The 25,898-nt window shown below is 38.0% G+C and overlaps 1 protein-coding gene across 1 annotated transcript in view; it reads right to left on the bottom strand.

Moving 5' to 3' along the window:
• Positions 1 to 25,898, bottom strand: part of LOC143209974 (uncharacterized) — a 153,656-nt gene that overhangs the window by 33,085 nt on the left and 94,673 nt on the right. The gene's annotated exons all lie outside the window — the stretch shown is intronic.

Below are 25,898 nucleotides of genomic sequence, written 5' to 3' on the forward strand. Positions count from 1 at the left end.
TGTTTTCGAAAAAATAAGATATGGCCTCAAACCAATTCCAGTATAAATCAATACATTTCTCAAATTTTTTTAACAACATATCTGATTGAAGGAAAACGAGAAATATTACGAATAATAATGTACGGTATTAAATCGAATAATATTTTCAATCATTTCACGATAGACAATTTAAATACATCACGATTTGCTTCTAAATTTCATACTATTGAAAAGAATACATTGATATTCATCGAAGTAAAAAAATTACAATAACACGCGTGTTATTGAAGTAACTACTTTTTTTTCTCAGTGTATAAAAAAAAACATATAACGCATGCAATCTCGATTATGTTTCCTTAAAAAAAAATCACACATGTGCTCCAAGCATCGACGAGCATGCAAAACTCTAGCATGCAAAGTGTACATAATAAATCTTCCAGAAAAATTTCTAAAGATGAATGAGAATGCTCCGTTTATGTTCGCGCGCGTGAGAGTAAAAAGTCCCGGGGAACGGCTCTCGGCTAAGTAATGCGTCGATAGGCAATTTGGCCGATAATCGGAAAGGTTACCTTCCATTTCCTCGTGGCTTCTAATCAAAATGGTGGTGTAGCCTGAGGAACGCACGGGCGAAGGCGTTCCTTGCACGCGCCACGTGCACCGGCACCGGCACCGGGGGACGGGGCACACGCACACAGCCCTCGCAAACTAGATGCGCTCAGTCGGCCCGCTATTTCCATATTCGTATGGGAAACTATTTTTTCCTCGTCTCTGTTCTCTTCCCCTCTGTTTCTGTGTATAGCGAGCGCGTATATCGTGGGGAGATTACCGCGTCTCGTTGTAGGCGTTTCGCTATGTCGGCGTGCCGCACATCTGGGATCGGTGTCCTCTAACGGGACGCGATGCAAATCCTGCCAAAGCTCCGGGACAAAATCCTCGGGGCCCCGGCCAGGCGTATACGGGAATTTGTAACAACCGATCCGACCATCTCTCTCTCTCTTCCCTCTTCTTGCAAGCTTGCTTGGAACAGTCGATCCGCCGGTTTTCAGTAATCGAGTGAGAAATTTGTAATGCGGACGACGCGGCCAGCCGACGGCTCTGCGGAGGAAGTGGATCGGAGAGGATGAAGATAACTTCGGGATCGAGTGGGCTTCGAATTTTTCAGAGACGCTCCGGATCCTGGCTGCAGCGCGATGCAACGCGGTGCAACAAGTCGGTTCCGCGAACCGTGAATGCATGATTTCCTGGACGTAGGAAGAGGATCGCTGGAGAACGCGATAACATCAACGCGAGGGAACCGATCGATTCATAAACTTGTGGCTGCGGATGCGCCTTGGAGATGTTATTACGGTGTTACGTACCAGGCTCGGATTTTTAACTCTTTACCTGGATGAGGCCTCCTAATGGGATTTTTCACTACCCTACTGCGAAACTTCGTCATTCTCTGATTGAATTGCTGTTGGTTTACAGTAGACAGCAATTCTAGAAGTAACGATTACACCTTCAAGTAACCAGTCAATTCAATCATTCGAAAAATTGCATTACTTTTATGTCCCTTTTCAACAGGTAACTACTAGAGGTGTGCGAGACGGTACAGGAATTCCCGAAAATGTGTTCGGGATCTCTGAGAATATTATAAAATGGTGGAAGGAAAATTCAGAAAGATATCCTATATCCTAAAACGTTACATCGCTATACCAAGTACACAAACAACTAGCGAAAGGCTGTTTTCAACAACTGGAAATATTGTTACCATCAAAAGAACCAAGCTATTGGCAACAAATGTAGAGAAATTAATAAAATAAAACTATATGTATATACTATATATATATATCTTGGTTTTTAATTATACAATGTATACTGTATTTTCATTTATTGTTTGCTGTAAGTTGCATTACAATATGTAACTATAATTTTTTACATATTGTCAACGGTAAAAGTTGATGTCTTTTCTCGCTGAAGATTAATTTGTACACTGGAATTGTCCTTTCAAGATCCACAGGACGTAATTGGAGCATATGTGTATTTTTTCCAATATCTTGCATTAATTTCGTTTGGTCCTTCAGTAGTGGATGCATATATAGTGTTTGATTAAGTTTTAACAACGTAAATTTCTGTCCAAGTCCCATAACTTTACCTACTTTCTATAAAAATAAGCATTTGCATAAACATCCGCTGTCTAGTTATAAATTATATCAAGTAAAATGAAACTTGATGTTTTATTTAGATAAATCAAACACTATGGTCATATTCAAGAAAACAAAACACGTTCTCGAATCACAGTATTTTAAGAGATCCCGAACATATCCACGGGATTCCCGTACCGTCTCGCACACCTCTAGTAACTACCTACAGTCCGCTTTAACAATTTTTCAACACTATCTCCGACAATAATGAACATTTCGTAACCAAAAAATTCTGAAAACTACTCACGCGTACACACTTTCCGACAAAAAACGGTTCATCAGAATAAGTTGACTCGAACTCGAAACAAAATTCCTAAATGTCCCTACCCGTAGATAACCCCCGGAGAATTATAATCCCGTTCCCCGATTATTCCCTGACAAAATGGTGTCTCGATCTCGGCCACCGTAGATCCTCGGCGTAGATCCTGAGGAAACGTATCGAGCCGGTTTGCGCGGCATATCGTCGCTGATTTATTGTCAGGTGAGATCAACGGGAGTGATCGGGCTTGGTGCATTATGCATTCGCACGCAGTTTCGAGGTATCGCGAAATTCATCAGGACCAGGGGAGAGGGATCCGTGTACCCTGGGTCCGTGAAGGCTTTCGCGTAGCTGGGTACGGGCAATCCCGTTAGGAAACGCACGCCAGATATGGAACGATTCGGCGAAACCGCCGGGGAAACAAGCTCGAGTCCGACGCGGACGTTTCCTCCTCGGCTGTGTTACAGATTTCAGGCAATGTTTCAATCCGACACCGCGGCCTTATGGTATCGTTACATTATCGCCGGCGCGCGGTGGTTCTAGCGCGAATAGAACTGAAACCCGAGAGGAGAAACACGAAAATTTATCAGGGACGATGCCTCGGTGCCGGTCTCGTTGAACGCGTGCTTCCGGGACCCGATCCGACCGACTGCTTTGCATTCGATCCCGTTAAAAGACAACCCGGAGATCCTTTCGCTTCTGGACAAATTTAAATTGGACTGCAGGCGTATACGCTGCGGAATCTATTGCGCGTCCCGCGCGGAATCTGTACTCTGTCAGCCCGGCGAGATCTAGAAAGCGGAATAAATAGATTTCCGTGGGATCTCGAGCCGTGTTCCTGCGTTCCGTCCAGTGGTAATTGTTCCCGATCGGGAAGGCGTGCGAGTGATCTGTTGGCTCGCGTGGTTGCTGAATATCCACATTTTCACTTCTCGCGATCGTAGATATAATCGCTCTCATTGTCAGTAATATTCGGACAATTTTAAAACGAGCACTTTCTTAATATTGTAGGACTCGGATTATTTTGAGAAAGTTTGAACAATTGGTTTACAATCGTCGTTCGTGTTTTATCATAAAGATCTTTGTTCTCGTGAACAAATTCAGCAACACTTATTCCTCGAATCTGACGGATTTTCATTTTTCTTTAAACACCTAAGCCATTTCCTCAACGAAAAAAACCTTCAAGAACCAAGAGAACGTTGTGAAGACAGCTTTCACGAATTTAATGACGCCAAAATTGTTAAAAATCAAAAGTTTAAGATCGGAAGCATCATAATCAATCGATTAACACTGTGTCTACCGGAAGCCTGTTGATAGGATTTTCAATAATTATGCTGCACAAAAAGGAAGGTTAAAAAGCTTTTTACATTTTTGTTCGCGATTGAAATTGCTATTTCTGTTGAAAGATCTATGAAAAAATCCACAGCAATAGACTGTAGCGTTTAAATAGTTTTCACATTTTTTTCTCAACTTGCAGTTAACTTTTCGCGATCAATCCTTTTCTGTCCGGAAGAGTGAACGTTTAACTAGTTTTCAGAATTTTTTGGTTACAAAATATGTTCTTTATTATCGAAGTTAGTGATGCTAAATAGTTGGAATTGTTCATGAATTTTTTCTTAACGATTACAATTATAGAAAATTCTACTTCTATATGTATATGACAAAACTAATGATTATTGAAGAATTGATTAAGAAACCTTTAACTGTGTCACAATTATTATAATAATTATCCCATTATGATTAGACTGCAGAGTTTAAGACCACCAGTGTATTAGTTTCGCTTTAATAAGATAATTAAGAGAAGAGCGAAATTTTTATTTGGCTCCTGTATCTTCCAATCAATGCAACCATTTTTTATTTTGCATACAGATCCTCAGTCTAATTATTAAATTAGCCCGTCCATATATCTCGTTTCTCGCTAATGTCAACGTAAAGGTTACTCGAATTAATTAACCCATTTAAAATTGATGTTCCCGGTACGGTTCGTTTATTAGACACGTGGATGTATGCAAATTCGAGGAATAGAAATCGCGAAGACAGTTAAAGTAACAGAGCATTACACCGTTGTTCCCCGAAACCGTTTGCAAATAAGGACTAACGTGGTATCTCGTAGCGAGCATCGTTCCCTATAAATCATAGCGCACGGTTAGCATAGTTTTTCCTCGAGCGTAGACACTCGGCCGGGATAAAAAGCGAGGAAAAATGCGGCATATTAAAAAAAAAGGATAATCCGCTGGCTTGCTCTTTAGGAACGCAATAAATAACCAGGTTTATCGAGCGTCCCCTCCACGCGAACCGCACACCGTGTCTTCTGGATAAATGTGTGTGTGGCACCACGTCATTGCACGCTCGCACGTTCGCTTAGGTGATCTTGAAAAAATGACTGTACGCGACTACACATTGCTGAACAGTCACTGTGCGCCTTTGATCACTTTCCACGCTGATTTGTGGTAGCTAACGCACGCTTCCGACCATTAGGATACACATTATTTATGCGCTTTTGACGCAAGAAAGTGCGCTGGAAACAGGAAAATGAGAATTATAGCAATATATCCAGGTTTTCGCTCATATACAAGGTATGTAATATGAAAATTGCGTATAAAGTTGTCAATGTCTCTAATTTTTATCAAAATCTTCTCAGAGATAGATCGGTAAGGTAGTAAATAGGTTTATTTTTTTTGCCGTTCGGCCTCAAAATGGCGGTACACGTGCTTTGTGTGTAAGTATGTCTGGGACTGTTAACTTATTGTGTGATTTCCATTTGCTTCCTCCTTCCTCATGGGCTTTCTTCCCTTCTCCTTTTTTCAAGTACCTTTAGTATCTCTCTTATCGTTACGTTTCCTCTTGTCAGATGCTTGCATTCTCGAATCGTTAGTCTAGTTAGTCTAGTATACTCGAAATCAGATTGTTAAAATAGAAGTATTTCATTTTCGAAATTGTATATCTTACTTAAAGTGCTATTTTCTTTCAGCAAAATAAAATCTAAAATATTAAATAGTATTTGAAATATTTGTGTATGTTTCGCCAAATAATGCCCACTTCTGCCCCAAAGATAACCCTTTGTGACAAGTTTCAGATCCGTACTCCTCCTACAAGGATAATCATGGGGTGAGCACGGTTTAATGAATTATTTTCATCCATTCTGCTCGACAAAGAATTACGGAAAAATTCGGGAACATTCCACCTAATGGCACGCACGACAGTAAATTATTTCAGAATTTTTGGTTGGAAACTCGATTTTTAAAAAATCCGGAAACATAAAATTGTCCATCTTATATTGACTCGCATCTTGCCATGTTAAGAGATCGGTGCACCGATTGCAACGCGGTCGCGTGCATTCAAAATCGCAGGACAGCCGATTGCATAATTACCAGGAGGCTATTCGCGGTGGCAAGTGGATCCATTCGCGAGGTGCAAGAGATAACGAGATTAATGCGTCGCGTGTGCTCACAGCGTAGCAAGGACCGGCATTAATTCAAAGCGAGCGGCGATCGTGGCCAAGCGACCGCCACCTTAGATCCTAGATCCTCGGATAGCCGAGACGAGACCATTTAACCGCAATCAACTAATTTCTTGATATATGCTCAGGTGTCCGGCGCGTTCACACCTTCGAGGTCCGCTGTCGGCGCATCCGCCGCGCCGACGTGACGTTTTATTGTCATTCCTGTCGTTTATTCTCCTGCCGGTAATTAAATCGATTCAATTATTACCGTAATCCGTGTGTACTGGGCTGAACCGTTCTATTGTCACGGTAATTGTAAGATGGAGAACGAAGAACACATAGTGAGTCATAGGAGTTCTTATTCTCGAAATTATTCAATTTGAGTAATTAATATTAACGATGGTTAACAATGTATGTCTTGTTTATCGTTGGCATAATTTTCTATGAAATATTATTATATTGTAGAATTAGAAATTTGGAAAAGAATGTATTCGTAAATTCATTATCTGTGTTGCTATAACAATTAATAATACTTATTTTGTCGAACCAGACTTGGACTGAATATATGATGTATTTTTCATTTTCTTTAAATTTTTGTTTTTATATTATCCTAGAGATTTATTTTAGACCTTTCTAATAATAATTTCGTAATAAATATATTATTCTACTGAAAGTATGACATACATATAATCAAATATAAATATATGAAGAAGTATAAAATATTTCTAATATGAAAATAATGATATATATTGTTGTTTTGTAATAAAACTCATAAAAATTATTTTCTAATCATATTATGATATCTAAATTAATTTTGAAAATTGTCATTTTCTACTGCTGTCTTTCATCCATAATTTTGTCAATAAATCATCAACCCTCCACAATGTATCACACAGAAGCTTAACTCTTAAAATGTATACAAATGTATATCACTAAAGAATTTTCAATTGAATAATTACGAAGAGATCATTCAGATCCACCAATGAACAAGATTTGATATGATTAGTGTGTACAAATATAATTTTCTCTTAAAAGCAACAATTTTTCAGCGTGATGTTCTCTGTTTACGAGAACAGGTGTGTCACATTTGCTCATAGGTCCGTATTATGATACAAAAGTCATTTTGAGTATAAATAAAAAAGACGGGATAGTCAAGATCAACGTGAAATCGATATCGGTCGATTGAGAACTCGGATCGATATCGGGTAGCGCGAATTCATTTTAGCATTTAGATACAAGGAGTATATACGTTATTGATAATAATAAATCGAATCGGTGCGAAATAGCCAGTAAATATACTTCGCGCTGTGGAACGAGAATTCCTCGTACTCGCGAAGAAGTGAGATATAACATCTCGTATCTATGTATAATACCCGCGATTCAATCTATTCTATTACAGTAACAAGTTATCAATAACTGAACGGGCTCACAAATGGAAGTCGGCGTTATTTACAGGAGGAAGGAATTTCAAACGTTTAGTACATTTCTTCAGGCCGCTGATCAGAAATCGATTTCGTTTAATAATGACGCGTTCGAGCTGACAGGGAACGACTCATAAATAATAATTCGATGGTCTATGTTCTCTGTGCAACGGTATATATAATTTAGACATAAATCCAATCGCGGAATCGAAAGTATCACGTGTACTATGAGTATACATATAGAATTGTATGTATAATATCCTTCATCCTTTTTGAGAACGTGCTGTGTTTCAAAGATCAAGTTGTATTATTACATATATGTATACATTATACATTTATATTAAGAATTAATCAAAGAGATTTATTCTTTTCATCTATCGAACGAAATTAGGCTCTGTCCTTTTTTTATTCAAGATGTAGGTAAAGGGTTATCCAAAAGTACTTTTAGAATATCGAATGAGAATATCTGTCACACGCCATGTTTGTTTCTTGTCACTTTCTTGTATTTCTAACCTACAATGATAGACAATTTTAACAATGGAGTCGTATACGATTGAACAGCGTGTTCAAGTTATTAAAATTTATTTTGCAAATCAGTGTTTTGTGATTTTTTCGACATACACAATCATCAATCAGAGCGAACAATTCGAAATTTGGTTAAAAAACTTGATGAAACTGGATCTGTTCATGATGAACCAAAGTCTGGCAGACCAAAAACAGCTCGTTCTAATGAAAATATTGCTGCTGTTCGCGAAAGTGTTGCTAATGACCCGTCAACATCAATTCCACGTCGTTCTCAAGAATTGAGAATTTCTTCGAATTGATGTCTGTAAGCGTGATCGTGGTGGTCATTTGACAGATATCGTCTTTCACACATAATTGTCATAGATGATATCTGATAATTAAATTAAAAAAACCAATAAAATTAAAAATAGTATGTTTTTTATTAAAAAAAAAACTTCCTATGGTCTATTTTGGATACATATAATAAAATACCATGCAGATTTTTGAAACGTACACTAACACGAGTGGAACTTCCAATCAGTCTAAACACATATGTATAAACCGAATGAAAATAATGAAAAAATAAAGGTGCATTGTTTTTTGACATGTCACTGTCAAAGCACTCGAATGATGCTTAACTTTTAACATTTAGAATATATTTTATTAATAATTAGGTTCAACACTGAATATATTAGGCTCAACTAAACAACAATGATTAAAAGAAATGTTTAAACGTAAAAAATACACTGTTTTATCAATTTTCTCTGTTTTTTTCTTTTGTTGAGTTGATTAATTTTGCAAATGAACGGCACGATTCTTCTCATAATTGCAAATACTGCTTCCCTGTGAGTTTTTCAACGGAAAACGCGACCGTGTCCAGTAATAAAAATCGAAAAGGAATTTTTCCAAAGATAGATCACGGAGATCCACGTAGCAGGTAACTCGAACTCACGTTAATCGGTTGCAAAGCGCAAAGCGCTCCGCGCGTACCACTTCTCTCCGCGGATAATCGGTATTCGAGCAATTCCTCGGAAACGGGTTCCGCGGACTGGTGGAAAACTATTATTAATACGAGCCGCGCCGGGAATTCGCATATTTTCTAACGGAAAATACGGCCGAACTGGAAAAATCCGTCCCCCGACGAAAGTATTGAGCAATTCGTACTCGCGGCGGTCGTTGCAGATCGCTGGCGTGATTCGTGGGTGTGTAGAACCGCGCTCGTAACCTAGCCCAGCTGGAATTGATATTAACATTATATAGATTTATATACATATTTCAGATCCCGGCGGGATACCAGTATTCGTTACGACTCTGGCCGAGAACTGCAGAAATATATCAACTCTGTTACGATTCTCTTAGAGTACAGTTAGGAACAAAACGGAGGACACACACTTTAAATCAGAATAAGTTTGTTTATGAATGGACCAAACGACTTCAATTTCTCTGTAAGGCTAGAAGAATTAGTTCAGTAAATGGCGTCTAAAAAATATGTAAAAAAAATGCATTTTGTCGGGATTGCGAAAAACAATATAGTAAAAATTGATTTTTACGACTTTTTTAGCTGGGCCAATAACGAAAATTTGAAAGATGTGTTTGGTCAACTCGTATGAATTATATACGCTCCGAAAATTTCATTGAAATTGGTTAATTGGTTTACGAGTTGCGATCGAAAGTGGTAAAAAGGACAGAAAATATTGAAAAATTGCCATTCTTACCACTTTTGATCGTTTATAACTCGTAAAACAATTGATCAATTTCAATGAAATTTTCAGAGCGTATATAATTTTATACGAGTTGACCAAACACACTCCTAACTGTATATCTTGAACAATAACTATACATATAGACTGCTGAGTTTTGTACAAAACAAGATTTATCTAAGTCAATTGTAAGAAACAGAAATGGAATAAATACACTTGTAACTTGTTACATATAAGTTTGTTTATCTTGAAACTTGTCAATTAACCACCTCGTAGTGTTGCATTGACGAAGGAATAAAATAAGAGAAGAAAGACTATTTATTTGACAAATATTCACATATTTCTGAGGTTTCTCAAGAAGCAGTACATTCGTGAATTTTTATCGAATTAACTGAATAACTTATCTTCGTGACACTTTCCAAACATGTCGTATGTATTTCATGTATGTACATTCGTGATATTTTATACATCGCCATCATTAATAGTGCGATAGTAATCCACTATTTCTCCTCGGAAAGACTATTCCTCTCGGGTGGTTAATTTTCTAATATTCTTCCGCAGAGAAAAACAATTGCACGTTAACAGAGACCAATTTTCTCACCTTTACTTTTAACGAAATAGTATACAGACGATGTGAGAATATGATAAAAATGTTCTCTTGAGAACCGCCTCGAGTTTTGGATGTCAGATGACTGGGAGACGAAAGTATTGCTCAATCGTCGCTCGCGGCGGTCGTTGCAGATCGCTGGCGTGATTCGTGGGTGTGTAGAGGCCTGGCTCACAGTCGAGGAATAGGTATTAACATTATAGAAATATATACATATATTTAAGCTCGGTCGGGAAACCAGTATTTATTGCAGCTCTGGCCTGGAACAGCCGGCGCGGCGTTCGAGCAACGCTGGTAAATCTAGCACGGTATCGCGTGAAGCAACCGGCAACTACACGACCACCTAGATATGTACGTATAAATATCGGTACCATCGGCTCCGGGGCAGGCAGGCTTCTACACACGTGCAGCTGCACCGGTAGTTTGCAACAGATACTTCGGCAGCTACTGAATGTGTTTGCGGTAGGCCACCTCGAAGAGGAAAGCGTGCTCCGCTTGGGAAGGTATTTTGATGCGTGCCGATCTTCGTGGAACGGTACACGCTTGTTACACAATTGCGCTCGATTCTCGCGACGATGGTGGCTCGCGAGCCTAACTGACGCTGCTCTAACTACCGATCAGCTGGCCTGTCAACGAGACTTTTCATCCCCATGCTTTCATTCCATGCCCATGTCCCCTCGAGTTGTTACACGGAATCTACCAGACCACCAGCGCCCGCTCTAGAAACAGGCAACCTGGACATTCGTCCGAGGCGCCAAAATTTAGGGTCGCCATTTTGGTTGTGAGTGTGAGAAAAATATTGACGTGCTAAATACCCAATTAATAGAAAATTTGCTTCTATTAAAATTTAGATAAAATGATTTGATTTTTATTGAAAATAACAAATATGTACCTCTTTATTTAAAAAATATATATTTATATATTCTTGAGGGGCGGCAATTTGTCTTTTTGTCCGGGGCGACGTAACCGCTAGAGCGGGCGCTGCAGACCACCCCCAGCAAACACTTCTCCATTAAAATGGCTATCGTGATCGCTAAACCATGCATCTTATGCTGATCTCATGGCTGATGCTACCAAATTTTACAAAACCTCTTTTTACATGGCTTTTCACTAATTTAATTTTCTATTAACCCTCAATTGCACTCAAGTGGCGAGTCTGAAGCGCCACTAAAAATTGCCATACCATTGTTCAAAACAGTTTTAACATTATTAAATTTGTCTGTATTCTATAAATTATAAAAAGCTCAACTGTTATAAATATAAGAAAACAGTGATGTGCACAATGTAAAAAAGATTACATAGAACAAAAATGATCTGGGTTGAAGCAAATATCTTGATTTTGGAATTCAAATTGCTTCGAGTGCAATGGGTTAATAGCATCATTGATAAATAAACCACTTATGGCTGGTGCCAGAGTTGGGCAAAAATTTTTATTTCAATAAAATTATTGCCCAACTCTGGCTGATGTTACTGAATTATACAAAATAGCACTTTTTAAATGGCTGATTACTAAATTGATCTTTTATTAATTGCTATATCATTCACTTCATTTAGCATAAATCAACCACTTATTTAGTTGATGCAACTGAATTATACAAAATAGTACTTTTTGCATGGCTGCTTACTAATTTAACAACAACTCCCTACTACTTTAAGTGTTTTATTTGAAATTTATACTTCAAAGGGTAGTTCCTTGACTGCTGCTTATTTTAAACAATTTCGTTTACTAATTAATTGTTGTAATTTATATTTGTTTGTAACTAAAAGCTAAGAAATTAGATAAATAAAGGAAAATACATATAAAAACCCGTTTCATTTGCATTTTTCTTTCTCTTACGTTGAGTCACACTCGACAAAGGAGTGCAAAGAATTAATTTTTTAGAATCCCTTAAAATGGTGCATGTCAAAACAGACATTACAAACAAAGTTCTATGAAACATTCTTCTTACAACCAAAGTAACCACAAAAATTTTGTTTAGGATAAAGACATATGAAATTGTTGATCCATAGATGGAAAATAACGATCATAAGACGTCCGATAAGAATGTTAGTGGGATTATTTTGTATAAAAAGAGTTGCCAATACACAAGAGGATATTCGGTCTTTTTCTGGTTGCCCACTAGAAAATTAGTTGGTATCGAACCGAAATCGTGTTCGAGGCAATCCACTCAACGAATACACATCAATACAACTTCCTTCTTTCGTAACGAACATTATACCGAATACGTTGCATAAACATTAAATTGCTGTAACGATTTCATACGCTTCTTATAATATAATTCGTTAAGTAAAAGTGGCCAGAACTTCCGCGGCTGCTCCTAACTGCCTCTAATCCGCAACGGGGACTCACGTTTCCATGTTTTGCGGTGGAAAATTATCGAACTTCGATGCAATAACGTGGCAATTTAGGCCTGCACTGTATCTTTATAGCTTGGTAGACGTTTGGTCTCTTTTCTTTGCTTCGATTCTGTGAAATATTTCTTAAATGCATTTTTCTTGAGAAGTACATTTAAAAAAATTTTTTACACAGTTCGGTAGACACAATAATACCATGCAACTTTTTAAACGTATCATTTGTTGTCAAGACATTTCACGGATAAGAAAATATTGAAATTTTCTCAAGAGCTGATTTCACACACACCCCTGCAATGCGAGAAATACCAGAAAAAATAGGTTTGTATTAATTTGCTCTACTTGTGTGCGAAGTTTCATAATTTTTTCAATTTACGGGTTCGATAAACAATCGAAATAGGTACCTACATATACATACACACATATAAAACTACAGTAGAAACGGTGTTAATAGATTATTATAAATATGAAGACCCTTGCTGAAATAAATGCCGGTTGCGATTTCCGTTCAACTTCTGTTGCTCGCCAAACCATGCAATTTTAATTTCGCATAAAAATCCTCAGTCTGCAGGCTGATGAGATCAAAATATCAGAATAAGGTTCCAGCTGAAAGAGTGGTAGCAAGAACCTTTTAAATATACCTTTTAAAATTTTCAATCAAAGTCGGGTGCGACTGCAAAGATGCATTGAAGAATTTATAGGATGATTACTGGTAGACCGACCGAAAAGAACCTATACATATACCGAGCTTTACAAGTCGCCGGCACATGTTGCCTTATAAAATAACAAGAATACATTTATTTGAACACTACTAAATATATTTATTTAATCATTTACTACGAGAAAGCGTCTGTCTAACTTGAATACTTGTGAAATAATAAATCTGGTAGATGTAGTGTCAATGAAATATTGTAACTATGAAGACTCCTGCTGAACTAAAACGAACCTGTGGATCTAAATTATTTGAAATCGTTAAAATGACCGGTGCCAGGTTTTTTATTTTACAATTGGAAAAATAATGAAACTGATTTCATAAGAAACGATTGTATAGATGTCTTTAGTAGTGTGCACGTATTACAATAAGAGCCGCACGACGTCTAAATAAAATGAATCTTGTCATTTTTATAAGGGGGAACACGTATTTACCAGTTACTTTTAAGGCTTGGTAGGTTTAGTGTTAAGGGGAGAAATATGTATTTCCGCTCGACATCTGCTTGCAATGAAACCATGAAATTTTGATATCGCATAAAAATCCTGATGAACGAAATATCGGAGTAATAAGGTTCCAGCTGAAAGAGTGGTAGCAGGAATGGTGGCATACGTGACGTGGCTCGATTCGCCATTGCGTGAGGGGGCGAGCCAAATTGAATTGGCAACGCGGTGTTGCGAATTTGCCCCGGGCGCCCGATCCCCGTTATCGTCCGAATTACGCCGAATACGCGCCCACGCATTTGGCAATTAATTAACCGCGGCCGATAAGTTTTGAGAATGTTGCCGAACGAGAAATGTCGACGGTCGTTCCGCCGCTAATTGGATCACCGCTGGCCGCTAGTCGTGCTGACTCTGCACTTAACTCGTGCATGGTGATACGCGCTAATGCACCGATTCGCGCAAGACAGCGGTTTTTGCCTGCATACCTGCCAACCACGACACACGTAAGTACGTGTTCGATTCGATCCTGAGTGATCTCGCGGAACGAGCCTACAAACGAACAAATACGGCCGCCGCTAATAATTATTTCACTTTCCCATGGAGAGCAAGCTATGCAAATTTTGAGGCTCGCCGGGAATTTCATAATTCCGATTTATTCGAAACGACTCGATTGCACGGCCGAATCGAACCGACAAATGAGCCAGAAAACAGGAGAGACAGATAGCTACAATGTTACCGCGTGGGTTCGGCCTAATCCTAAATAATCACTCCAATGGAATTTTCTAGTCTTTTACGAAAACGCCGGGCAAGGTGGAAAGTTAATTGGTTATTTTTATTATAATATGAACGAAATTTCTCTGGCTTGTATTTATTAATGTAGTGTAAGTTAGTATGAACTATTCTACATAGATGTCGCCCAAGAATAAAGGTGTTTTCCTCGTTTAAATCAACCAATGCCAAACACTCACGTGTGAGCTACACGTACAACTTTGAGGTTACCCTGAACGTGCAATAGTTTACAAGTTATTAATATATTCTGTGTTGTTATTTTAGGTAAGTACAACAAATATTGATGTAGCTTTACATTAAATAAACCGTTTTTATTGTATTTTTTAGAATTTATTGAGAAAAACCCTAAGATGCTCTTGCCCCGTAAATATTACTACACGGGGCAAGTCCGTACTGTATGGGTAACCATAAAACTAAACAATATATTTAATGCAATAAGAAGCATTTTATAGCAGGCTTTTCTTGCCCCGTAGCACTTGAAACAAGGTTTCGAAAGAATTTTTAACTCTCAGAGGCGGACTTGCCCCATTTTCGGGGCAAAATTAGAATCCTACATAATACTAATTCATCAGTAATAACCGTGGCAAGAGATTGATACCAAGAACGTTAAGTTTTTACATACCAGACTGAAAATACATCAGTTTAAAGTTTTACCCTACTCCACCTTCTACAAACGTACGCGATTTTCTTTTTAATAAACTATATAAAATATCTTTATGAAACTGTGCACTTTACAGGCTTAATTATGCATATTTTAAGCCATGTTCACGATTCTTTATGGGTCGTTATCATTAAACGTGTAGTAATTACTCACCAAGGAAATAGAACCACTTATGGACTCTCAGCGTGTAAGTTTCCGCAGTTAATAGGTGCCACATTTTCGACAATAGCGCTGCATAAAAAAATCACTAAAGTAGGCCCAACATACTGAAACAAGCCCCCAAAGGTTCGCCAAGAAAGATTTCGCGAGGTACGTTGGACGAGGACATATTCGCAGCAATGCGCATGTGCGAGACTCATTTAAATCACAACCAGATTGGTTGTATCGATTTGCATAAAAAGTAATCGGACCGAGCGAGAGCAGTCGACTCATTCTCCTAATTACGTACTCGTAAAGTCCGAGCGTTCTGGTACGGATTTGTTATCCGAATACATACGCTGTCTTCTTCCACTTCCGGTGCCCGGAGCGTCAGACGCTGGGCTACAATTAGCCCTCGTTAAGGCCTGTATATTATCCCCTCGTTTGTTTTCTCGATGGGGCTCGACGATCCGGAGGCGGGCCCCGAAATCGGAGAAAGCGAGCCGGGCCGAGGCAACAATCGGCGCGTACGAAAATCTCATGATCGGAAACGTATTTTTACGTCAGGATCAATTCAAAACTCTCATTTGTCATCATCAGACTGCGGATCTTTATGCGTTTATGGCAAAAATTAGTAGGCGTGATTTAAAACAGTAAACATATTATAAAAATTTGAAGATACTGTTACATTATTTTCAACCAACTGAATGTAGTAAGAAAGGAAATAAATCACCGTTTCATTCTAATTTGTTGTAATTCGCATAAACAATTTTTATTTTGCTTAAAGATCCGCTGTCTGGTCATCGTCAAGAATAGGGTTGCATTAACTCTTTGCACTCCTTGCTCCACGAATATAAATTACAACAAAGCTCGAGAGCCATATTTAATGTAATTAGTAAACAGAATTGTTTAAAATAAGTAACAGTCGAGGAACTGTCCTTTGAAGTAACTTGTAGGGAATTGTTGGCAACAAAATTGAAAAATAATTAACAGTGCAAAGGGTCAACTCTAAGGATGCAATTGTCGATGAAAGGACAATTACTATCAATCTTGAATGTTTAAGGAAGTTTGCAGATGTGTTATTTTAATAGCAGGTCTTCCTGCACCCATCAAATGTGATCAGTAGCCTGCTAATCAGCATGGTGATTCATAATTTTCATATATATTTTAACAATTTCTACACGCTGTACAACTGTATATTTCTCCAGGATAAAATGGCGACCAATGCTCAACTCGCTTGTAAAAGCTGGGAAGAAAGAAGAAAAAATACTGCAATCCGCAGTCTAATTATATGCATTTATAACAAAAATGGATAAACTGGGAAATAAAATTGTGAATACATTGGAAGGATTGTAGAATATTGTTATATCTTACTCTTTCGACTTATATAAAAATTTTGGAAAGGAGGGGTACGTTTTCATCCAACTTCGATCTCTTATGATCGACATAAAACATTTTTATTTTGTATAAAGATCCGCAGTCTAACAATAACTATAACTAAATCGGTATCGATAAAATTTCCAGCGACTGTTCGCGTTGCGAGCATGATTCATTGTGCTCGCACGGGAATCTCGCGATTTCTTTTCCGTTGTTTGACGACCGGGTGGAAACACGGTTTTTTCATATTTCTGCGGCCGATACTTTCATCTGGTAGATTTCCTAGAGAAACGGTTGAAGCCTGTTCGCCGTGTGTAATAGATAACGCGAATCGTTTTAAACGTCCGCGCAGGAGACAGATAACGCCTGTACACTCTGAATGCCAGAGTCGCAATAAATAACCAGCGGACGTTTCGAACATCGGCGAACAGATAGCGGAAACGCTGCGAAACGTTTGAGCTATAATAGACAAATAAATTTTCGTTGCCGATTGATAAAGAACGCTCTCGCCACGGAGTGAACTTGTGCGTCGCCGATCCGATCCGTTCGCGTATACGTTCGCGGGAAAAAGGGATTGGCTGCGATTCGCCATCGGCTCGGAACGGAAAAAATCGTTAATGGGAGCCTCGATGATGAGAACGTGAACTTTGGGGATCTGGAAGTACATACTTCATGGGATACGAACGTTTTTAACCGTGTTCGCTGCGGGGTACCGCGTGCAGCGTCGACCACTGTTTTTATGGCTGTAACTTGCCGACAGGCGAGTTCAAAATTTCAATTAACCCTTTGCAGTCGACCATATTCTTTATGGGATCGTCGTCGTTAATCTAGTCAATTTTATTTTGCATAAAGATCCTCGGTACGATAAACATTGACTGATCTGATTCGTCTATCATTTGATTTTGTGTGTAGCACTTATTTCTGTAAATAATAAATAAATAAGAAATAATAATTTATATATTTGAAAGTATCACTTTCATTTTATCATCTCAGAACATTAGTAACGTTCAAGTAAAAAGCGTAACCCCTAACTATGTTATGTGAAATAGTAGCTTATTAATTTTTTACCGCGTTACGCGCAGATTTTGAACACGAATGTTATTCGTCCTGTGTAGCACGTAGTATTTAGCAAAACGAAAGCAGGTAAAAGCGAGATTCATTAATCATTTGTGTATGACACAGAAGCGGAACATTGATTAATGGTTCACCATAGAGTAAACGATTTAAATCGCATTCACCTCAAAAGCTGGAAATTTCATAAACATCCACAGATAGCTATAGAATGAAGAATAATTTCATCATTTTCCAGCTTCAGAACCATAAGTACAACATCCTGGTTCATAAAAAACGTGGTAAAAAGGATGTCATTCTGCTCATTTATCCTCTTACACATTCCTCATAATAAAACGGAACATATACATACATTGACCCAAAACAGAATGTCACTAGTTGATCTTTCAAAATTTGAGAGCAAATGTAGACATCATATATCTTTCTCTTAAATAAATGGAACAAAGAAAACTTATTTTAAATAATGTATAATGATATAGAATGCTCTTCTCCATTAATTTAACCAACCACAACAGAACTGACTTTATTTTCATTGTGTCTCATTTAATTTAAAAAATGGCACTCATATGTTTCAAAAATGTTACTTGAGCAAACCTGTATAACAACAGCATGTTTCTTTCATATGTATTACCACACATATTATTTATTTTATCTCAAGAAATCAGACCCTTCTCTCATTTAATTTAAAAAATGGCACTCACGTTTGAAAAATGTTACTTAAGCAAACCCGTACAAAAACAGCATATTTCTTTTATAAGAATTACCACACATATTATCTATTTTATCTCATGCAATCAGACCCTTCTCCAATATAATTTAAAAAATGGCAGCCATGTTTGAGAAATGTTATTTGAGCAAACCTGTATAAAGACAGCATATACATTTCTTTCGTATGAATTACCACACAAATTAGTTATTTTATCCTAAAAATTCAAACACACCTGTCTAATTTCAATTTAAAAAATGGCGCTCATGTATGAAAAATGTTACTCGAGCAAACCTGTATAAATAGAAACAGCATATGTTTCTCGTATGTGAATGATCATATAGATTAAACGTAGGGACGATTTCATAGAACGTGAAGTGTTTTTTTTTTGTCGGAGAAAAAGAGAAAGACGATCCAGCAGCGATGTGCTCGTGCAAGAGGACATTTAATGCTCGGCAGAAGAGGCTCGTCCAGCTTCCAGCACGAACAACGATTAGGCAGGAACGCGAGGATTTCAGAGAGGCCGACGGCTGGCCTAGAAAACCAGCTTGGACCGTGCGCTGCACGCGGGTCTAATTGCTAATTAGTAACTAGTAGGTAAGCACCGGCAGGGTCCGTCGAGCTCCGGCTACGTTCGACACGAGCAACCTAAATCGAGAGCCGGGCCCCTCGTGGAATTGCGAAACCCGAGTTTTCGGCCAACCACCCCCTTGCGCAACTGTACCCCGCCGCAATTATTCTGCAAATTGAACGAAGAAATCTTTCCTGGGCTGAACACGCCTTCCTGCGACTGTAATTTCGCGGAAATGGAAGGGCGCCGGCGAATTGTTCCTGCTAAATTAGTTGCTCGCTGTGCCGTACGCGGAAGATCATTTGCAGAGCCAACCTGGCGTCTCTGTGGACCCCGTGAATCTTCTTTCTCGAATTTAAATTTCTTGGACCTTTTGATGTTTAATTTGCTTTCAGATCTTATAGAAAATCGTAATATGATGGATTTATTATGGATAAAATTTTAGAGACTTTGTGTATAGATTTTAAATTCATTTTAAATTTGAGGCGGTTTTAGTTGAAATGCTTAAGGGCTAGTTTTAAGAAATTAGTTTAATTCATTTAATTTAATTAATTTCTACAAACGACTGAATTCCTTAGAAACTCTATGCTATATTTTAGATAATACCTTCTAGTTTGAGAATAAAAAAAGCTATTCATTTCAGATGTTTCAATTTTTCCCAGCAATGGCTGTCATCCATTGATGCACCAATGAGAAGTCGTGTCACAAACGGCTCCATTTTTTAATATTTCGTTCTGAAAAATGTGGAGAATAAAATTAAGAGTTATGCTACTATCACTGTAAAATAGCAGAATTTTTCATGTAATAATTATCCTGAAAAAATTTCCCGAAAACAGCAAATTTCTAGATAGCCGGTAAGGATTTTTAGATTGATTCCAAGCTGTTAAATGCCTATTCGGCACTGTGCAAGCTCTTCCATTTTCGGGGTGACCTCCACGATAAATTCCGGGCTCGCCAACAAAAAAGATTTTCACGAGGTACGAAAATATTCGTTCGCGATTACCGTTACCTTGCGGCGACCCGAGCCAAGATAACGAATTTATGGCGTTAACCCCGGTGCTTCGTTTGCTCGGCCATGCTCGAGAGGATCGAGAGGATCGAGAGGATCGAGGGGGACGATCTTGGGACTTGGGGCCCATTTTTCCCGGATCTTTACGCCACCGGAAGAGCGTCGGAGATGTTGGGAATTTCTGGTTTGGGATCTGATGGTCGAACGACTGCGACTCCCAGGAACGTTACTGTCGTCGTTGGTCACCGCCGCTTATCGCGCTTGTAATTAAGTAAACGACCGGGCTTCGGGAACGATTTAATGAATGATATTTTTTGCTTCGTTAGGCGGCGATCATCGCGAAGATACCCGACCGTCGAGACGTCCGGCGCGGCGTCCCTGCTCTGATTTTCGTACGTTCTTTCGCCGCCCGTCTTTACGAGGAAACGACCACTTTTTTTAAGTAACTCGCGAAATGATGTTTCTAAGATCAACATTTTTTATTCATTCGTCTCTCTTATTAGTAGACATCTTTATGCAAAATAAACATTTCGTGTGCACCATAATGGCCGGAGATAGGCTTGTTTGTTTATCTTAATAGATCGAAGATAATATAACGAACCCTTTTAATCTTCTTTTTGTCTTAAACTTCAGCTATTTGATATTTTCATAAATGCATACAATCCGCAGTCTACTTCTTAGAATGGACAGTATATTCAATGTTAATTAATAAGCGAGAATGTAGAAATAAATGAAATTCTCTACAACAAAATTTATTTCTTGTTTCAGAAAACATTAGAAATTAGTACATAGAAATCTGTACTGTATTAAAACGAGTTAGGCAAACGTGTTTGGCCAACCATTTTAGACAGCAGTAAAAAGGAAGTCTTAGTGCAACACTCGGACAAGACAAAGACAGATAGAATTGTAAAATTTTGGTATAAGACTTAGGAACATTGGCTAAGTGTCTCATAATAAATTTCATAAAAATATTTTCGGGATTCGATTCAGAGGTATGTATCTTCGGTGAGGATTCAGTGAACTCTCCAATTCGGGTAACAGTGGACCGACGAAATGGCGGATGTCGGCCACGGTCACGTGCATCGAGCTGAAGAAAAAAAACCTGGGAGATAATCGACGAATCGAGGGAAAAATGAAAAAGAGCAGAGGAGGATCCGGGGCTGAGGAGGCGGAAGGGGAGGAAGATGCGTTCTCTCACGTACTCTCGCGACGAACGACGCACGCCACGTGGATTTCGTATGCTGAGGAGGGAACGAGGAGAGGGATTCCTCTTGGCCAGCCGCGGACGAGGATCAAGAAACGGATGTTCAGCTCGGACTTTAAATGCATCCTGCGTACCGCCGCGCCGCGCTGTGCCTCTTCTTTCTTCCCCTCTTTTTATGCCTCCCCCTATATTGTCCTCTCCCGGTTCCGCTCCGCGCATCTACCTTTTTACTTTCGTTATTCGGTGAAACGCGTCTTTCTCCCGGGGTCGTCGCAAGAAATGGAACATTAAGGAGCCACACTCGTGTACGCGGGTCAAAATGATATTTTTTTTTTATTTTGTGTCTTTTAAATGTATAGAACCTTCACTCCTTGCGGTAAGATTTATCTTACAGCGATTCGAACTTCTTTGTTGTCCCTAATTTCTTAGGAGAAAGAAGTTTGGTCGTAGAATGGCCCAATATCTTATTTATTGATATTGACAATATCTTTTTCTGTAAAGTGCTATACTAATGTATGCTACATAAACCAAACAAGGTTTACGGCATCAATAAATAATTAATCAATTAATTAATTATTGGCAATATCTTGATTTATGGTACATTAATAATCAGACAGCGGATCTTCATGCAGGATAAAAATTTTATATCCGCATTGCAACAAACTGAAGTGAAATTGAGATTTCTTTTCAGTTTTCAATATAATTCGTTTAATATAATAAATTGAAAATAACAGCAGTATTTTTAAATTTGTCTAATGTTTTTACTGTTATAAATAGACAGTGGATCTTCATGCAAAGTAAAAATTTTCCACCTGAATTGTGACAAACTTTCTCAATATGGTTAATAAGCTGAAAATAAAATGATAGTATTTTAAATTCTACTAATGTGTTTACTGTTTTAAGTTACACCTACTTATTTTCGTCTTAAATGCATACAATCCGCTGTCTATTGAAAATACTTTTCCAAACTTGTATGCGTAAATTTATTCAAGTGACACAATTATAACGAAGGGGGTTGAGAGTTTTTTTATTTCTTCGAAACATAGTAATTCAATCTTGTAGAAGTTTCGTGGTCAACAGTGGACGCGTTAAACGAGATTTTTATTCGACACTTCTGCCATAAAGGAATCGCCGTTTGTATGGACGGTCTTCCGTAATCTTGCGGGTAGCGCCATTATTTGGTCGGTGTAGAATTTCTGTGGCTTCCGGTTAAAGAAAAGACAGAAATCTCGCTCAATGTTGGCGAACGAGCCTCGGTGTTCATCGTCTCAGTGTGACTCAGTTCGTTCACCGAGAGAACAAAAAGAAGAGAAGAAAAGGAGTTAATGAACCCCTTGAGTATTATCTGGTTTGACGTGGTCCCCTGTCAATTGTGATTGGCGATCGACTCCGAAAGTCATCTCTAATTGTACGAGACTGTTTTCTAACCAGCTTTCGACGCATTACTCATCCGTGGCTTCAGAATATTCACACATCAATCTTATTCCCTGCGAACCACATCTTGAAGATTATTCGAAATCTAAAAGACTGCAGGGTACATGCATCTTCAAGTTTGAAGGCTGTTATAGGCTAAATATCATGCGAATGACAGTTCTGAGTTCCAGATATCGTGAGAGAACACAAGTCAGACTTGTACTTATTACGGTTTATACTTTCATTAAAATTTTTCAAATTAAGATTTCATGCATTTATGACTAAAATGGATAGGTGCAACTTAGAATAGTGAAAATATTGCGCCAGTTTAGAGCAGGCATGTCAAACACGCGGCCCGTCGACAAGTAGTTTGCGGCCCGACCAAATTTTTGAAATTGTTGCCGACAATTTATAGGTTTTATACACTCCAAATTCATCCTCTTACAAGTGAATTTCACCTTTCTGCAAATCAATTTCAACCTTTTTCAAATCAATTTCACACATTAAGAATATTTAAAATTAATTATTTATTTATTTCGATTAAATGATATATTTTATTAATTATACATATATATATTTGTATTATTTTTTATTAAATATATATTAATTACATTATTTTTTATTAATTATATATTACTCAATACGCTCCAATAAAAATACTTTCATTACTAAAATTTATTAATGAGAAAATGGCTACAATGAATATGCATATATCTATACACAGATTTCGCACATTATAAAGTTAATCACACACAATTGGTAATTACTTTTAAATAAGTATTGTATTTGATGTAAATCTTTGCAATTTCTCAACAATTAATTTACATTTGATCTGATTTTATTTACAAAAACTTACTGAAACATACATTATTTGTAAAAGGTTGAATTTGATTTGCAAAAAGGTGAAATTGACTTGCAGAAAGGTGAATTTGGAGTGCAAAACCTGCAAAACTGGAATTAATCTGTGAATTAAAATGAACAGACCAGCGTGTACCTACAATCAATTAAAAAAATTATTACAGTTCAACAAAATCAACCAAATTTTGAAAATTCTTTTCAAAACAAAAATGTGTGAAACAGTTTTATTCAAATAAAGTAAACTTGAAAGAAACCACTTTTGTATGTATGTGTAACAGCAATGTTAATAAAAAATGTGTTTCCTGTTTTCTATTGCAGTCCTCGAATTAATTTATAATACATAACAAGGCCCTTGGTGGTAAAAGAGTTTGACATGCCTGGTTTAGAGGCACCAATGTACTATTTTCTTAACAAAGTTAGTGAAAATATGGAAGAATTTTGTAGTTGGTTTCTTACAATTAATACAGACCATTTTTATTGGCTGAACTTGGTGCTGCCACCTAGCGGATCAGCTCAGTAGAACCAATATGGCTGCGCCCTTATCAAAAACGCCTGAAATCATTTCACTTTACACGCGTATAACATTCGAACGAATGAACTACGCGCTTTAAAACGTGCATTTGTTGGTGTTTTTCGTCGAAATCTACAGGATTGTGTAAAAAAGTGCAAAATCTTTTATCCCAGATGAGAAAGAATATTAAATTTATTATTTTGCATAAAGATCCGCAATAATAAGCGAGCGACGGTTTTGTGATCCCGGCTGCGCCGAGGCTAAGCGAAGGCCGCGTAGCCGGAGGAATAGGTAATTATTGTAATTGAGCGACGTTGGCGCGCGGTCCCGACGTCGATGGGTTCATTAGGCTCGCGGATCGACGACAGTCCGCGGGTGCACTTTTATCCGCAACTATCTGGTCCCGGTACTCCTTATCGATGCAGTCCGATGGTCGCTATCGGCGCGAAAGAAACGGGCCGGTAGGAAAGAAGTTGTTCAAGGCCGTGAACACGAGCGCGCGTATTTGCACACTCGTACCGGAGTGACACTTGTTCCGGAGATTTGCTTCGGCGATTTAGGTATTTGCATGATCGGCCGAGCGTGCGTGCGCGCCGCTCACGCACACACAGGTGAATCTGGACGAATTGCACGAGCGAAAGATTCAGGTGCGCAGCGAGCTTAGCCCCGTGGAACGACTCGTTTCGAATAAGCGGTCGTGTTTAGATCGAGGCGGCCTTAATACGACTTTAATGCACGTCCGAGTCCGAGGCGTTCACCCCGGCCACTGTGGGACGTTCCTACTTTTATAAAATAGGTGAAATTAATGAAAAAATTTCGTGTCCTGGAACACGGAGTTCTGCTAATTCAATTACATTGTAATTCAATTACACAATTGAATTTCATTGTATTTCAATTATATGTATAGTAATTCAACTACGTCGTAACTGAATTACATAATTCAAACCTTTCAATTAATTCAATTACCAAGTATTTTAATCACATGTGTAATTGAAATACAATATACCTAATTAAAGTACAGCTCTCCAAATTATAGCCCAGAACTTTGAAGAACTGCGATATATTTTTATGTTTTTCCTTCTATAATACGTAACGCTATTTTATAATTGTACTCCAATTGTAATTACGAATTACATTGTAATTTAATTGAATTAAGATGTGAATTATAAATTATAATATGACTGAATTACAGTGTAATTCAATTACTTTGTAGTCATAATTCCTGGAGTAATTCAATTGTAATTCTGCACGACACTGTCCTTGAATGCGTTCAAACTAGGTCTTTTAGTAAGCTAATACTCTTGATTGAGATAGACTGAGAAGGATACGGATTATTAGATTCGTCAAATAAATAATAGTCAAGTTCAAGTCTCTTGAGGCAATCTATCAGACAGTTCTTTTTATTTTCTGTTTTTCCACCTCCTGCCACAGCTGGTGAAATGAATTCCAAAAGCTGCATCAATTCGCAGCCGTCACCGTCTATTATATTTATCTTGTGGATACAGTGGTTAAATACAGCGTTCAGAATTTCACAAAAGAAAAAGAGAATATTTATATTTATTGTATATCTATGTTTCTTTCTCGAAAGTCTATATAGTTTAAAGGAAATTTATAACATACAGATTTAGTAGACTCTCCGGAAAGTAATGCGACCACATTTTTTAAAAACAATCTATTAAACATATGGGTAGAAACCTTTAAATTTCTTCAAAGTAGGATCCTTGGAATCGCGCTGGAAAAATGTGTCGACGCTCAAGGATCCTACTTTGAAGAATTTTAAAGGTTTGTACTCACACATATGTTCAATAGATTTAAAAAACAAAAATGTGGTCGCATTACTTTCCGGACAGACCCTGTATTACAGGTGAGTTGAGAGAAGAGAGTACTAATAATAATTTAGTAACAATTCCAATGTCAACTTTTGTTGAAATTATGGCAAGTCCTACTGGCTTATTCCTCGCTGGTTCACCATCCCGCTTGTCTTCCCCGAT

This window comes from Lasioglossum baleicum, chromosome 6, assembly GCF_051020765.1.
Source record: "Lasioglossum baleicum chromosome 6, iyLasBale1, whole genome shotgun sequence".
NCBI classification, from domain to species: Eukaryota; Metazoa; Arthropoda; class Insecta; order Hymenoptera; family Halictidae; genus Lasioglossum; species Lasioglossum baleicum.